We start from the raw sequence: 6,000 nt of genomic DNA, 5'->3' as shown, positions 1-6,000 counted from the left end.
TTTTGGTGATGCGTTCGGAGTACGCATCTTGAGGGGGGGGTTATGTCACGTTCCTGACCTGTTTTCTGTTTAGTTTTGTGTGTTAGTTGGTCAGGACGTGAGTTTGGGTGGGCATTCTATGTTATCTGTTTCTATGTTGGTTTAGGGTTGCCTGGTATGGCTCTCAATTGGAGGCAGGTGTTTGGCGTTCCTCTAATTGAGAGTCATATTTAGGTAGGCTGTTCACAGTGTTCGTTGTGGGTGGTTGTCTCCTGTGTCAGTGTTTGTCGCACCATACGGGACTGTTACGGTTTGTTCATTTCATGTAGGCTATTTTTCCCTGTTCGTGCGTTCTCGTGTTTATGTATGTTCGTCGTTCAGGTCTGTCTACTTTCGTTTTGTTATTTTGTATCATTATCAAGTATAGTTCGTTTTCGTCTTGTCTTTAATAAATATTATGTGTTCACAACCCGCTGCGCCTTGGTTCCCTCACTACTCCTCCTTTTCGGTAGAAGAGGAGGAGGACCGCCGTTACATGCCCTTTCCCAATTAGACAAAAGGAACACCTATGTGGCCGTGTGGTGCCAGGACAACAACCTCTCCCTCAACGTGATCAAGACAAAGGAGATGATTGTGGACTACAGGAAAAGGAGGACAGAGAACACCCCCATTCTCATCGACAGAGCTGTAGTGGAACAGGTTGAGAGCTTGAAGTTCTTTGGTGTCCACATCACCAACAAACTATCATGGTCCAAACACACTAAGACAGTCATGAAGAGGGCACGACAATGAAAAATCCCCCCTCAGGAGACTGAAAAGGTTTGGCATGGGTCCTCAGATCCTCAAAAGGTTCTACAGCTGCACCTTCAAGAGCATCCCGACTGGTTGCATCATGGCTGTTATGGCAACTGCTCGGCCTTTGACCGCAAGGCACTACAGAGGGTAGTGCATACGGCCCAGAACATCACTGGGGCCAGGCTTCCTGCCATCCAGGATCTCTATACCAGGCGGTATCAGAAAAAGGCCCTAAAATTTGTCAAAGACTCCAGCCACCCTAGTCATAGACTGTTCTCTCTGCTACCACACGGAAGCGGCACCATAGCGCTAAGTAAGGTCCATAAAGCTTCTCATCAGCTTCTACCCCTAGCCATAAGACTCCTGAACAGCTAATCATAGTGCTACCCAGACCTCTGTTTTACACTGCTGCTACTCTCTGTTCATAATCTATGCAGAGTCACTTTAACTCTACCTACATGTACAGTTGAAGTCGGAAGTTTACATACACCTTGGCCGAATACATTTAAACTCAATTCCTGAAATGTAATCCCAGTAAAAATTCCCTATCACCACTTTATTTTAATGTGAAATATCAGAATAATAGTAGAGAGAATGATTTATTTAAGCTTTTATTTCTTTCATCACATTCCCAGTGGATCAGAAGTTTACATACACTCAATTAGTATTTGATAGCATTGCCTTTAAATTGTTTAACTTGGGTCAAACGTTTTGGGTAGCCTTCCACAAGCTTCCCACAATAAGTTGGGTGAATTTTGACCCATTCCTCCTGACAAAGCTGGTGTAACTGAGTCAGGTTTGTAGGCCTCCTTGCTCGCACACGCTTTTTCAGTTCTGCCCACAAATTTTCTATGGGATTGAGGTCAGGGCTTTGTGATGGCCACTCCAATACCTTGACTTTGTTGTCCTTAAGCCATTTTGCCACAACTTTAGAAGTATGCTTGGGGTCATTGTCCATTTGGAAGATCCATTTGCGACCAAGCTTTAACTTCCTGACTGATGTCTTGAGATGTTGCTTCAATATATACACATCATTTTCCGCCATCATGATGCCATCTATTTTGTGAAGTGCACCAGTCCCTCCTGCAGCAAAGCACCCCCACAACATGATGCTGCCACCCCCGTGCTTCACGGGTGGGATGGTGTTCTTCGACTTGCAAGCCTCCCCCTTTTTCCTCCAAACATAACGATGGTCATTATGGCCAAACAGTTCTATTTTTGTTTCATCAGAGGACATTTCTCCAAAAAGTATGATCTTTGTCCCCATGTGCAGTTGCAAACCGTAGTCTGGGTTTTTTTATGGCGGTTTTGGAGCAGTGGCTTCTTCCTTGCTGAGCGGCCTTTCAGGTTATGTCGATATAGGACTCGTTTTACTGTGGATATAGATACTTTTGTACTTGTTTCCTCCAGCATCTTTACAAGGTCCTTTGCTGTTGTTCTGGGATTGATTGACTTTTCGCACCAAAGTACGTTCATCTCTAGGAGACAGAACGCGTCTCCTTCCTGAGCAGTATGACGGCTGCGTGGTCCCATGGTGTCTATACTTGCGTGCTATTGTTTGTACAGATGAACGTGGTACCTCCAGGCGTTTGGAAATTGCTCCCAAGGATGAACCAGACTTGTGGAGGTCTACACTTTTTTTTCTGAGGTCTTGGCTGATTTCTTTAGATTTTCCCATGATGTCAAGCAAACGCTGTCTGCCATCTGCCTGGTACAGTTGAAACCAGGATTCATTCATCCATCAAATCAAATGTTATTTGTCACATGCGCCGAATACAACAGGTGTAGAACTCACAGTGAAACGCTTACTTACAAGCCCAAAACCAACAATGTTTTAAGAAAAAAAAGTGTTAAGTAATTTTTTAAAATAAAGATAAAAATAGAAAATAGTAAATAAAAGTAACAAATAATTAAACAGCAGCAGTAAAATAACAAGCGAGGCTATATACAGGGGGTACCGGTTAGTCGTGGTAATTGAGGTATTATGAAGTTGGAAGTTTACATACATTTAGGTTAGAGTCATTAAAACCCGTTTTTCAACCACTCCACAAATTTCTTGTTAACAAACTATAGTTTTGGCAAGTCGGTTAGGACATCTACTTTGTGCATGACACAAGTAATTTTTCCAACAATTGTTTACAGACTTATAATTCACTGTATCATAATTCCAGTGGGTCAGAAGTTTACATAAACTAGTAGAAAGAGGAGGAAGGGAAGCACTACTAAGGTACACAATAGTACATTTTGGTAGACAGAAGGTGCTCTTTGGTAAAAGGGGTGAATTGGTCATCAAAAAGAAAGGAAGACCAATGCACTCTTCATACAATTAATTAAAATGCCTTTATTTGTATGGCATGTTCAATAGAAACAAAATTTAGAAAATCTGTGAAATACTGTAGCTATGTTGTCAAGAATTTCAACTCCAAGCTAGAAGTATCAGAACACCTAGAAAGGTAGTTCTAACCTTAAATATGACTGGGAGAAGTGTCAAGAATAAGAAAACAATATATTCCATAGTCCACTAGAACATAGCAAACATGAACAACAGTCTGAACATAGCTGAGGGCAATTGAGCAAAATGTCCACTAGATGGCAGCAAATGGACCTATCACAACTCTACAGGAGGGGTGAGAAATCCATATCTTCATTTAAACCAGGGTATTTAGTGGCCTGTAGTTTGTAAATCCATATCTTCATTAAACAAGGGTATTTAGTGGCCTGTAGTTTGTAAATCCATAACTTCATTAAACCAGGGTACTTAGTGGCCTGTAGTTTGTAAATCCATATCTTCATTTAAACCAGGGTACTTAGTGGCCTGTAGTTTGTAAATCCATATCTTCATTTAAACCAGGGTACTTAGTGGCCTGTAGTTTGTAAATCCATATCTTAATTTAAACCAGGGTATTTAGTGGCCTGTAGTTTGTAAATCCAAAAACTTTCCTTTTGGTTTAACTGTTTAAGACGGCCCCCTTTTCTAATTGAGGCTGGAACATGATCAATACCCATAGCTTGTAGGGAGGCAGGGTTGCCATGGTGTAAGGACTTGTAGTGCCTTGCCATGGGGTAGTTTTCATTGCCTACCCGTATGGCGTACTTGTGTTCCGCTAAGCGGTCTTGAAGGCGTCTCTTTGTCCGTCCAATGTAGAACACCTTGCACTGTGGACATTCCAATCTATAAATGACATGAGTGGTTTTGCAGTTAATGAAATGCTTGACGTAATACTCCATTTTAGAAGCTGTGTCAACAAAATACTTTTTCTGTGCAATATTTCTGCAATGGTTGCACTGGTTACATTTAAAAGAGCCCTTGGGTTTGTGGTCAAGCCACGTTTTTTGAGAGTCACCAGGAAGATAGCTGTGGACTAATTTGTCATTTAGGGTAGGACATCTCTTAAAGCTTATGACTGGTGGCTCAGGGAAGACTTGGCGTAGTAGCGTATCAATTTGGGTGATTCCCCAATTCTTTTTAATGATTCTTTTAATGTTCTCTGCATAACTGCTGTATTTTGTAACAAAATACACTCTCTCTGATGTATCACGAGGCACTCCCCTTCGCAACAAGTTCTCTCTGTCAAGTATTCCAGCCCTTATATCTGCATCTTTCAGGACCTGAACGCTGTAGCCCCGATTCAAGAAGCGATTCTCCAATTCAGCAGATTTGACACTGTAGTCTGTTTCCTGATCGCAAATTTTGCGGACTCTTTGGAATTGGCCATATGGAATGTTCTCTTTTAGCCTTTTGGGGTGAAAGCTGTCTGCCCTCAGAATGGTATTCCCATCTGTAGGCTTCCTAAAGATTGATGTGTGCAAACAACCTTTGTCATTTTTACTGATGTCAAGGTCCAAAAAATGAATGTTATCCTTGCTGTATTCCATAGTTAGTTTGATGTTAGGGTTAATGCTGTTAAGGTATTGGTGGAAGGAAATAAGTTCATCTTCTGAGCCAGACCAAAACAGGCAAACATCATCAATATAGCGCCCCCACCATATAATCTGGTCAAAGAAATGGTTATTAGAAGGATCCAAAATGAAGTCATTTTCCCATTTACCCAAGTACAAACCAGCGTAGGATGGGCTGTAGCAGGCTCCCATTGCACATCCTTTGACCTGTTTAAAAATACAGTCCTGGAAGATAAAGATGTTATGATTAAGAGTCCATTCAGTCAGTGAGACAATGAATTCTGTAGGAGGCATCTCAGTTTCAGGTCAGGTACTCAAGAAATGGTGCATAGCTGCCAAACCTTGTTCATGTTCAATGGTGGTGTATAGAGACTCCACATCCATGGTGACTAAAAAGGAAGCTGTACCTATATTGTTCAATTCCTTAATTTTGTTCAACACATCTGTGGTATCTTGAAGATAGGTTGGGAGTGAAGGCAGAAAAGGCTTCATAAAGTAATCAATGTACTTAGAGATGGATTCTGTCAGACTTTCATGACCACTAATGACTGGTCTACCTGGGGGGTTTTCAAGATTCTTGTAGACTTTTGGAAGAAGATTAAAAGAAGCCATACGTGGACTGCCATTGAAAATAAATTTGAACTCATTGTCTGAAATGTAGCCATTCTCCTTAGCTTCTGTGAGGATCCCTTTCAATTCAGTTTTTAGGTCCTCTGTAGGGTTGAAGGTAAGAGATTGGTAGAATTCATCATTGTCTAATTGACGGTAGACTTCTGTCACATATTTATCTTTACTCCACACTACTGTAGCGCCACCTTTGTCTGCTTTTTTAACCACAAACAGCTATGTTTAGACTATTGTTGTTCCTGTTTGCTGTGTTCTAGTGGACTATGGAATATATTTCTTTCTTATTCTTGACACTTCTCCCAGTCATATTTAAGGTTAGAACTACCTTTCTAGGCGTTCTGATACTTCTAGCTTGGAGTCAATTGGAGGTGTACCTGTGGATGTATTTCAAGGCCTACCTTCAAACTCAGTGGAAAATGGGAAAATCAAAAGAAATCAGCCAAGACCTCCGAAATGAAATTGTAGACCTTCACAAGTCTGGTTCATCCTTGGGAGCAATTTCCAAACGCCTGAACGTACCACGTTCATCTGTACAAACAATAGTACGCAAGTATAAATGCCATGGGACCACGCAGCTATCATACCGCTCAGCAAGAAGACGCGTTCTGTCTCCTAGAGATGAACGTACTTTGGTGCGAAAAGTGCAAATCAATCCCAGAACAACAGCAAAGGACCTTGTGAAGATGCTGGAAGAAACAG

Source organism: Salvelinus alpinus, chromosome 19, assembly GCF_045679555.1.
Source record: "Salvelinus alpinus chromosome 19, SLU_Salpinus.1, whole genome shotgun sequence".
In the NCBI taxonomy this organism is placed as follows: domain Eukaryota; kingdom Metazoa; phylum Chordata; class Actinopteri; order Salmoniformes; family Salmonidae; genus Salvelinus; species Salvelinus alpinus.
Note: the sequence above shows the minus strand (reverse complement) of the source record.